The sequence below is a fragment of the Pseudophryne corroboree genome, chromosome 3 (assembly GCF_028390025.1).
Source record: "Pseudophryne corroboree isolate aPseCor3 chromosome 3, aPseCor3.hap2, whole genome shotgun sequence".
Lineage (NCBI taxonomy): Eukaryota > Metazoa > Chordata > Amphibia > Anura > Myobatrachidae > Pseudophryne > Pseudophryne corroboree.
Window position 1 is genome coordinate 321,295,363 of NC_086446.1, and position 12,236 is coordinate 321,307,598.

Sequence of the window (12,236 nt, forward strand, 5' to 3'; positions counted from 1 at the left end):
ATGTTGCCAATGGTACGCTGCTCAGGCCCACAATTGCTTGCGCGTGGGTGAGTCGCGCTATTGAAAAATGGTCAGAAAGCGTGTCATCAGAAATTGACACGATTGATAAAGATGAGATACTCCTTAAGTTAGGGAATATCAAAGAATCTGCCGCATACATGCTAGAAGCGATGAAAGATATTGGACTCTTGAGTTCACAAGCCGCTACCATGGCAGTATTGGCTCGGCGGGCGTTGTGGATTCGCCAGTGGAACGCGGATGCATATTCCAAAAGAAATATGGAGGCTCTCCCATATAAAGGTGAGGCCTTATTTGGCGATGGACTGGGTGCGTTAGTCTCGGCGGCTACCGCAGGTAAGTCGACATTTTTTTGCCCTCTGCGCCTGAACCGGCAAAAAAGACATATCACCCGCACATGCAGTCCTTTCGGCCCAATAAATACAAAAAAAGCAAGAGGTTCCCCCTTCTTTGCGGGTAGGGGAAGGGGAAAGGGAAAGAAGTCCACAGCAGCTTCAGGTTCCCAGGAGCAGAAGTCTACCCCTGCTTCTGCCAAATCTTCAGCATGACGCTGGGGCTCCTTTGTGGGAGGCCGCTCGGGTGGGGGCACGTCTCAAACTGTTCAGCCAAGGTTGGATTATGTCTGGCCTGGATCCCTGGGCAGGGCCGGACTGGCCATCTGGCACTTCTGGCAAATGCCAGAAGGGCCGATGGCCACGTGGGCCGGTCCAGCGGTCACTGAGACGCGCTGCCGCTCAGTCCGGCGGCAGCGCGTCTCAGCTGTCAGGATTGGAGAGCTGTGAGGACTGGGGTGAGAGCGCCGGGCGCCCGCCAGCACGGCTGTGTCTGGCGCGGCGCGTATAGCGGACTTCAAAGCAGCCGCCGGTTCGTGAGCCAATCAGAGCTCGCGGACCGGCAGCCAATCAGAAGCCGCCGGTCCGCGAGCTCTGATTGGCTCACGAACCGGCGGCTGGTTTGAACGCTATACGCTGCCGCGCCAGACACAGCGGGCAGCTGGCGGGCGCCCGGCGCTCTCACCCCCGTCCCTCACAGCCCGGAGGAGGAGGAGCAGCAGCAGCAGCAGCAGTGCAGCAGCGGTAAGTAGCTGCAGCACTGGCTGCTGTGGGGGCAATTGTATACCTGGCACTGTGGGGCAATTGGCTGGCACTGTGGGGGCAATTGTTTACCTGGCACTGTGGGGGCAATTGTTTACCTGGCACTGTGGGGGCATCTGTATACCTGGCACTGTGGGGGCATCTGTATACCTTGCACTGTGGGGGCATCTGTATATCTGGCACTGTGGGGGCATTTGTATACCTTGCACTGTGGGGGCATTTGTATACCTGGCACTGTGGGGGCATTTGTATACCTTGCACTGTGGGGGCATTTGTATACCTTGCACTGTGGGGGCAATTGTTTACCTGGCACTGTGGGGGCATTTGTATACCTGGCACTGTGGGGGCAATTGGCTGGCACTGTGGGGCATTTGTATACCTGGCACTGTGGGGGCAATTGTTTACCTGGCACTGTGGGGGCATCTGTATACATGGCACTGTGGGGGATCTGTATACCTGGCACTGTGGGGGCATCTGTATATCTGGCACTGTGGGGGCATTTGTATACCTTGCACTGTAGGGGCATTTGTATACCTGGCACTGTGGGGGCATTTGTATACCTGGCACTGTGGGGGCATTTGTATACCTGACACTGTGGGGGCATTTGTATACTTGGCACTGTGGGGGCAATTGTTTACCTGGCACTGTGGGGGCAATTGTTTACCTGGCACTGTGGGGGCATCTGTATACATGGCACTGTGGGGGCATCTGTATACCTGGCACTGTGGGGGCATCTGTATATCTGGCACTGTGGGGGCATTTGTATACCTTGCACTGTGGGGGGCATTTGTATACCTTGCACTGTGGGGGCATTTGTATACCTGGCACTGTGGGGGCATTTGTATACCTTGCACTGTGGGGGCATTTGTATACCTTGCACTGTGGGGGCATTTGTATACCTTGCACTGTGGGGGCAATTGTTTACCTGACACTGTGGGGGCATTTGTATACCTGGCACTGTGGGGGCAATTGGCTGGCACTGTGGGGCATTTGTATACCTGGCACTGTGGGGGCAATTGTTTACCTGGCACTGTGGGGGCATCTGTATACATGGCACTGTGGGGGCATCTGTATACCTGGCACTGTGGGGGCATCTGTATATCTGGCACTGTGGGGGCATTTGTATACCTTGCACTGTGGGGGCATTTGTATACCTGGCACTGTGGGGGCATTTGTATACCTGGCACTGTGGGGGCATTTGTATACCTGACACTGTGGGGGCATTTGTATACTTGGCACTGTGGGGGCAATTGTTTACCTGGCACTGTGGGGGCAATTGTTTACCTGGCACTGTGGGGGCATTTGTATACCTGGCACTGCACTATCGGCGGCATATAATGTAAATTTCGGCTCATACCGGGTGCTGTAATGTGAATTTTGGCTCATACTGTGTGGTATAATGTGAAAGGGGCAGCAGTACTAGATAGTATAAGGGGTCCTACTATTGTGGTGCATAATGCGTATAAGGGGTGTATAGTGTGGTAAACTACACTGAAGACCACGCCCCCTTTTGAGTGACCACGCCCACTTTTCCGAAGGGCGCGCGCTTAATTACAAACCTCACATTTCCATACCCCCACTTAAAAATTTCCACTTCAACCACTGGTTGAGTATATTTTAATAGAGAATGATGTACGCCTGTATGTTGTTAGAATATTAATTATATTTGTAAGAACATAGACTAATAAGTGGGAGGAGTCAGGAATAGTAAGGGGAGGAGTCACAGAGGTGGGCCTGTGTGCTTCAAAAATGCCAGGGCCTATTTTTAGTCCCAGTCCGGCCCTGTCCCTGGGTGTTACAAATAGTGTCCCAGGGATACAAGCTGGAGTTTCAAGACGTTCCCCCATGCCGATTTTTCAAATCGACCTTGCCAGCTTCTCTTCCAGTAGTAACAGCGGCAATCCAAAAATGATGTCAGGATCAGGTCATAGTCCTGGTACCTTTGTCACAACAAGGGGAGGGATTTTATTCAAGCCTTTTTGTAGTTCCGAAGCCGGACGGCTCGGTCAGACCGATCCTAAACCTGAAAAATCTGAATCTCTACTTGAAACGATTCAAGTTCAAAATGGAATCACTGAGGGCAGTGATTTCCAGTCTGGAGGAGGGGGACTGCATGGTATCTGTAGACATAAAAGATGCTTACCTGCATGTTCTCATTTATCCTCCTCACCAGGCTTATCTGAGATTCGCGGTTCAGGATTGCCATTACCAATTCCAGACGTTACCTTTTCGGTCTCTCCACGGCGCCGAGGGTATTCACCAAGGTGATGGCGGAGATGATGGTTCTCCGGCGTCAAAATGGAGTCAATATAATTCCTTATCTAGACGATGTCCCGATAAAGGCGAGATCCAGGGAGCAGTTGTTACAAAACATCACACTCTCCCTGTCAATACTCCAACAACACGGTTGGATCATAAATTATCCATAGTCACAGTTGGAACCGACGACAAGATTGTCTTTTCTCGGGATGATTCTGGACACAGAAGTTCAGAGAGTATTTCTTCCGGTGGAAAAGGCTCTGGAAATCCAGAAAATGGTACAATAGATATTGAAACCATCGAGTGTGTTGATCCATCAGTGCATTCGGTTGTTGGGGAAGATGGTGGCGGCCTACGAGGCCATACAGTTTGGCAGGTTCCATGCCAGGGTATTCCAGTGGGACCTGTTGGACAAGTGGTCGGGATCCCACCTACACATGCACCGGAAGATAATCCTGTCGTCAAAAGCCAGGATTTCGCTCCTGTGGTGGCTACACAGTTCTCACTTACTAGAGGGACGCAGGTTCGGGATTCAGGACTGGCTCCTGGTAACCACGGATGCTGGTCTCCAAGGCTGGGGAGCTGTCACTCAGGGAGAAAGCTTCCAGGGAAAATGGTCGTCAGGAAGCCTGCCTTCACATAAACGTGCTGGAATTGACAGCCATTGACAACGGCCTTCAACAAGCGGTACATCTTCTTCAAGATCATCCTATGCAGATCCAGTCGGACAATGTAACAGCAGTCGCATACATAAACAGGCAGGATGGAACGAAAAGCAGAGCAGCAATGGCAGAGGTGACGAAGATCCTCCTCTGGGCAGAAAGACATGTAAAGGCTCTGTCAGCAATTTTCATTCCGGGAGTAGACAACTGGGAAGCAGACTTCCTCAGCAGACACGATCTCCATCCAGGAGAGTGGGGCCTACACAAAGAAGTCTTCACAGAGGTGACAAGTCTTTAGGGAGTTCCTCAAGTAGACATGATGGCATCTCGTCTCAACAAGAAGCTTCAGAAATATTGTTCCAGGTCGAGAGACCCTCAAGCAATAGCAGTGGATGCGCTGGTGGCCCAGTGAATGTTCCGGTCGGTGTATGTCTTCCCTCCACTTCTGCTGATCCGAAAAGTGCTCAGGATCATAAGAAGAACAAGAGTTTAAGCAATCTTCATTGTCCCAGACTGACCAAGGAGGGCTTGGTACCCAGATCTTCAGGAGTTGCTCATAGAAGATCCTCAGCCTCTTCCTCTACGCGAGGACCTGCTGCAGCAGGGGCCGTGCTTGTATCAAGAGTCACCACGGCTACGTTTGACGGCATGGCTGTTGAGCGCCGGATCCTAGCCCGAAAGGGTGTTCCCAAGGAAGTCATCCCCACCCTTATTCAGGCCAGGAAAGGAGTAACGTCGAAACATTACCACCGTATTTGGAGAAAATATGTGTCTTGGTGTGAATCCAAGAAGACTCCTACGGAAGAGTTTGAGTTGGGACGTTTTCTCCATTTTCTGCAGGCTGGTGTGGAGGCGGGCCTACGATTGGGATCAATCAAGGTCCAGATTTTGGCCTTGTCAATATTCTTCCAAAAACAATTGGCCTCTCTTCCAGAGGTTCAGACCTTCGTGAAAGGGGTTCTGCACATCCAGCCTCCATTTGTGCCACCATGGGACCTTAACGTGGTGTTGCAGTTCCTTCAATCAGATTGATTTGAGCCTCTACAAGAGATAGAGTTGAAGTTTCTCACTTGGAAAGTGGTGATGCTTTTGGCATTGACATCCGCGCGGCGGGTGTCTGAATTGGGGGCCTTGTCTCATAAGAGCCCTTACCTGATCTTCCATGAAGATAGGGCAGAGTTGAGGACTCGTCAACATTTTCTTCCAAAGGTGGTTTCATCTTTCCACATAAACCAACCTATTGTGGTGCCCGTAGTTACTGACACGTTCACTGAGTCAAAGTCTCTAGATGTGGTTAGGGCTTTGAAGATTTATGTCGCTAGAACAACTCGAATACGGAAAACAGAGTCTTTGTTTGTCCTGTATGCTCCCAACAAGATTGGGTGTCCTGCTTCCAAGCAGACAATTGCGCGTTGGATCAGAAGTACGATTCAGCACGCTCATACTACGGCTGGATTGCCGTTACCGACGTCGGTGAAGGCCCATTCTCCTAGGAAGGTGGGCTCATCCTGGGCGGCTGCCCGGGGGGTCTCTGCATTGCAACTTTGCCGAGCAGCTACTTGGTCGGGGTCAAACACATTTGCTAAATTCTACAAGTTTGACACCTTGGCCGATGAAGACCTCAAGTTCTGTCAATCGGTGCTGCAGGGTCATCCGCACTCTCCCGCCCGTACTGGAGCTTTGGTATAAACCCCATGGTCATGAAGTGGACCCCAGCATCCTCTAGGACGTATGAGAAAACAGGATTTTGATACCTACCGGTAAATCCTTTTCTCCTAGTCCGTAGAGCAGGCATTCCCAACCACGGTCCTCAAGGCACACCAACAGTGCAGGTTTTAGTGATATCCAGGCTTCAGCACAGATGGTTAAATCAAAATAACTGAGCTACTAATTAAGTCACCTGTGCTGAAGCCTGGATATCACTAAAACCTGCACTGTTGGTGTGCCTTGAGGACCGTGGTTGGGAATGCCTGCCGTAGAGGATGCCGGGCGCCCGTCCCAGTGCGTACTTTACCTGCAGTTTTGTTATTAGAGTTACACAAGTTGTGTTATATTAGTTTCAGCATGTTGCTGTAATTGGTTCATGCCTGTTGGCGTGTGTTCTGTTGAATGCCATGTTGTGCGGCATGGTTGAGTTGTGAGCTGGTATGTATCTCACCACTAGTTTAAAGTAAATCCTTTCCTCGAAATGCCCGTTTCCCTGGGCACAGTTCCTATAACTGAGGTCTGGAGGAGGGGCATAGAGGGAGGAGCCAGTTCACACCCATTGAAAAGTCTTAAGAGTGCCCATGGTTCCTGCGGAACCGTCTATACCCCAGTGGTCATGAAGTGGACCCCAGCATCCTCTATGTACTAGGAGAAAAGGATTTACCGGTAGGTATCAAAATCCTGTTTTTACACATGGTTTAGGGTTTTTTTCTTTGCTGTTTGTTAACTACTACTACTTCTGAGCAATGATATTCCACACACGATTCTTAGTTCTGTGTGGGATTGGATTCTATTTAAAGGTCTTGCTAGTTGGTTCAGTTGGATATTGCTAATACATTACTTACTTGCAAAACGTTTTTTTAAAACTGCCATGTGTTTGTGTGGGTGTGGTATGCAAGGTCGACCACACTTAGGTCAACAGTGTCTAGGTTGACCACCATTGGTCGACAGTAAGTAGGTCGACCTTGATTCTAGGTCGACAGGGACTCTAGGTCAACATGTACTAGGTCGACATGACAGAAGGTCAACATGAGTTTTTTCAATTTTTTGTGTCGTTTTCTCCGTAGAGTGACCGGGAACCCCAATTAGTGCACCGTGTCCCCTCGCTTGGCTTGCTTCAGTTGCCTTGCTTCGTGCAAGGTGCGCAGGTTACCGTTCCCAATTGTAGTCCACATGGATCGTAAAGTATGAAAAAGTTAAAAAAAGAAAAAAAATTTGTAAAAAACTCATGTCGACCTAGAACATGTCCACCTAGAGTCCCTATCGACCTAGAAACCATATCGACCTACTTACTGTCGACCAATAGTGGTCGACCTAGAGACCGGATTCCGTTTGTGCTGCTGCTCTTTTGCTTAGCTTAGCTTAGCTTAGCCAGCCAGCCTTTGGCCTTTGTTGGTGAACAATATTGTGAGCTGTGAGGTGGTACAGATGCAAAACCAAAACAGGGGGGGGGGGGGGTAGCGCACATCGCTATTATCCAGTGGTTGAAAGCTGTCTAACATACTGAAGCCTGGAGGTCTCATAATTCTGCTCCTCCATAGGGGCTGGTGCTATCTCTGATGGTGCATCTTAGGGTGTTATTCAGGTTTGTTAGCAAACCAAAAAAGTTAGTAATTGGGCAAAACCATCTTGCACTGCAGGTGTGGCAGATATAACATGTGCAGAGAGAGTTAGATTTTGGTGGGTTATATTGTTTCTGTGCAGGGTAAATACTGGCTGCTTTATTTTTACACTGCAATTTAGATCTCAGTTTGAACACATGCCACATCCCGCCCAAATCTAACTGTCTCTGCACATGTTACATCTGCCCCACCTACAGTGTAATATGGTTTTGCCCTATTGCTAACTTTTTGGGTTTTGGCGACAAACCTGAATAAGGACCTTAATACGCACAGTGCCGCACCTGGTGGGTGTCTCAGTAGGACAACCATCAGCCACAAAATTTGCATAAAGATGCAGCTGCAACTGAATCCACCTCTGAATTAGACCCCACTAAGGTAGCTGCTTACCGTTAAACCATAACCAGTTGGCTAAATAACTATTTAACATTTTCTGTATTGTGTCACAACAAAAAGCAAGAAAAGTCTCACAATATGAAAAATGACATAGTTCAAATTTATGTAACACAACACTTTTTATCTAAACATTTATGTTGACAATTTTTTATATGATAGTGGATAGAATTATGTGTATTGAGGCTCTCGCTGCCATGCTCGTTATAAAGAGTTCCAAAAATGAACATATCACATGGAGCTTTGGAAAAACTCATGTCCTATGATATATTCAGCTGACAAATTTCTTTATTAAACACCAGTCTCACACCATGCCCTGTCATATTCTCATATCTGAAACCAGACAAAGTGTCACTAGAACCGACACTATCTTTCATTTTCTGACAGCGGCTGTTACTCCAGCATATAGATTCTCTTGTATTTTAATCAGACAATCTCCAGAATTCGCACCTGATACAGCAAGAAAGCAATACACACTGAAAATCTCCCTACTGCTGTATCTTGAGGGCCCGATATTAGGATTTTATTTATTAATGGGTGTAAAGTTCTATTGAGGGCAAAGGCAGGTGTAAAAGTAAAGTGATTGAATTAGCTTGGGGGCAGTCGTGCCTGCTACGCATGTATGGTGATCTAAGGATACCTCTCCTGGTTCTCTTTACTGACTATAGTCTATTGTCTACAATGGCTAATGGCACTAGCTACCTCGGAAAATTTGGCAAAAAAGCAATCCCCATAGAACCTATGGGCTGCTATTGTAAATGGAAAAAGGGGATTGTTGCAAATATCTCCAAAGTCAGCTACGGTCTCCCATAGATACCTTTGAAGGATATCATAATATTTGCAGGTACAAAGGGAAGTGATTAATGGTTCTTTATTGTCACAATAAATGTTAGCCAATCAGCAGGCGGTGCTAGAAAGGGTCCGTTGGCTATTTGAGGCATGCGCTGTACAGTTTAGGAAAAGCGACATCTGGTGGACAGAAAGTAGTATGCACGTTACAATTATAACGTGACATTACATTTATAATGCAACTTATAATGGGACTTATAACGCAAGGAGCGGGCGCGAGTTGCATGGCACCCGCTACACGGTACGCAGCAACGATATTTGAGGACACATCTGTAGCGTTCAATGATATAGCGCGTACACACTGAACGTTATGATAAGTAACGTCACTGCCGGCATTTCCAGACATGCAGCTCAGCCTGACAGGATTGAGCTGCATGTCAGCTCAATATTGGTGATCGCTGAACGAACTGCGGGAGCACGCATCGTTCATCGTTCACCAATAATACCCCCACACACTGGATGATATAACCCTAAAAATAAGCGATAACGACATTTATGTCATTATAGTCTATTTTTTAAGCTGAAATCGCCTAGTATGTACACGGCTTTATACTGTTGCAATAATTGTTGCGTTATTGCCATCTCAGGATGACAATTATGGATAAAAGTAACTCAAAAGTGCTTTATTCATATATTGTTTAAGTTTAGTGGGTTTTTATATTTCATTAAATATTTTCTTAATTTCTTTTTTTTTATATAATTATCACTCAGCTGCCACAGTGCTATTTTTTTTAAATAACATAAACAGAGTCAGTAGGGCATGTAGACCCAAATGTATTAAGCCTTAAAAAGTAATTAAGTGGAGACAGATAAAAGGAGCCCATTTATTAACATTACTTTTACAAAAATAATGTGAAAAGGGGTGTCAGCACATTCAACTATGTAAAGAACAAAGTATTTAATAAGAATATTTCATTCATTCAGATCTAGGATGTGTTATTTTAGTGTTCCCCTTATTTTATTGAGCAGTGTATAATGTTTGATATCAATTCCCCATTGTTTGTTAGTAGCAGGTCTAAGATTGCATTGTACCTAGTTGCTTCCCCGATTAGTTGTAGTAAGTACTAGTAGTTATAATTTAGTGTATTTAAAAACCTATTACCCCTAGCAGTATTACATGAATCATTTGTCCTATTTATTTCTGGATAGTTAAAATCTCCCAAAGCTAATACGTCTCTTAATCCTGCCACTTTTTCGATTTGCTTTAGTAACAATTCCTCATCAGACATATTAATATCGGGCGGCTTATAGCATATCCCTAGAAGTATCTTTTTATTTCCCTTTCCCCCACAAGCAATTTCTACCCATAAAGACTCCACACCATTTACTGTCCCATCATGAAATGTCTTTTCTTATATCAATTTTAAAATGGTCGGGAAATTTAGAAAACTAAGAGTGGGAAGCAATGCATCATCCATTCATCTGCGTTGAACATATGTTCTTTACATGTTCTCTAAAGAAGAATTTGGCACTCCATCCTATATGATGTATCTATTGTAATTTGCAAGTTTATTTGAACTATAAATTGCATTGTAATGCCTATTGTATAGCTTTATGTGCATCTTACTTTTTGCAAGTTTTTTCATAAAGACAAACCCCACCACCCTGTTTATTTAATCTATCTCTTCTGAACAGCGTGTAACCCTCCAGAATAACTGTCCAATCATGCATTGCGCCCCACCAATTTTCAGTAATACTTATAATATACTGTTTGTTGGCTGCGAAGACTTCATGTCTAATGAATGTTTTAATAGAGGACCATGTGGCAGCCTTACATATCTGTTCAGCTGAGGCACCACGTTATGTTGCCAATGAAGGACCTACCTTACGAGTAGAATGTGCAGAGACATTAACCAGAATAGGGATTTCAGCTTGAGAATATGATTCTAAAATAGTCATCCGAAGCCACCTTGCCAGTGTCTGCTTGTCAGCAGGCCATCCTCTCTTGTGAAATCCGTAGAGAACGAAGAGAGTATCTGTCTTTCTGATGGCACTGGTACAATCCAACATAGATCCTTAAAGTATGGACTACGTCCAATGATGCATCTCCCAAAGAAAGGTCCAGCCCTTGGAAAGCCGGAACTACTTCATTAAGGAGGAACTTGGAGAACACCTTAGGAAGATATCCAGATTTGGTTCTGAGAACTGCTCTATCTGGATTAAAAATCAGAAAAGGAGGGCAACATAATAATGCTCCTAAATCTGGCAAAAAAGCAATCCCCATAGAACCTATGGGCTGCTATTGTAAATGGAAAAAGGGGATTGTTGCAAATATCTCCAAAGTCAGCTACGGTCTCCCATAGATACCTTTGAAGGATATCATAATATTTGCAGGTACAAAGGGAAGTGATTAATGGTTCTTTATTGTCACAATAAATGTTAGCCAATCAGCAGGCGGTGCTAGAAAGGGTCCGTTGGCTATTTGAGGCATGCGCTGTACAGTTTAGGAAAAGCGACATCTGGTGGACAGAAAGTAGTATGCACGTTACAATTATAACGTGACATTACATTTATAATGCAACTTATAATGGGACTTATAACGCAAGGAGCGGGCGCGAGTTGCATGGCACCCGCTACACGGTACGCAGCAACGATATTTGAGGACACATCTGTAGCGTTCAATGATATAGCGCGTACACACTGAACGTTATGATAAGTAACGTCACTGCCGGCATTTCCAGACATGCAGCTCATCCTGACAGGATTGAGCTGCATGTCAGCTCAATATTGGTGATCGCTGAACGAACTGCGGGAGCACGCATCGTTCATCGTTCACCAATAATACCCCCACACACTGGATGATATAACCCTAAAAATAAGCGATAACGACATTTATGTCATTATAGTCTATTTTTTAAGCTGAAATCGCCTAGTATGTACACGGCTTTATACTGTTGCAATAATTGTTGCGTTATTGCCATCTCAGGATGACAATTATGGATAAAAGTAACTCAAAAGTGCTTTATTCATATATTGTTTAAGTTTAGTGGGTTTTTATATTTCATTAAATATTTTCTTAATTTCTTTTTTTTTATATAATTATCACTCAGCTGCCACAGTGCTATTTTTTTTAAATAACATAAACAGAGTCAGTAGGGCATGTAGACCCAAATGTATTAAGCCTTAAAAAGTAATTAAGTGGAGACAGATAAAAGGAGCCCATTTATTAACATTACTTTTACAAAAATAATGTGAAAAGGGGTGTCAGCACATTCAACTATGTAAAGAACAAAGTATTTAATAAGAATATTTCATTCATTCAGATCTAGGATGTGTTATTTTAGTGTTCCCCTTATTTTATTGAGCAGTGTATAATGTTTGATATCAATTCCCCATTGTTTGTTAGTAGCAGGTCTAAGATTGCATTGTACCTAGTTGCTTCCCCGATTAGTTGTAGTAAGTAGTTATAATTTAGTGTATTTAAAAACCTATTACCCCTAGCAGTATTACATGAATCATTTGTCCTATTTATTTCTGGATAGTTAAAATCTCCCAAAGCTAATACGTCTCCTAATCCTGCCACTTTTTCGATTTGCTTTAGTAACAATTCCTCATCAGACATATTAATATCGGGCGGCTTATAGCATATCCCTAGAAGTATCTTTTTATTTCCCTTTCCCCCACAAGCAATTTCT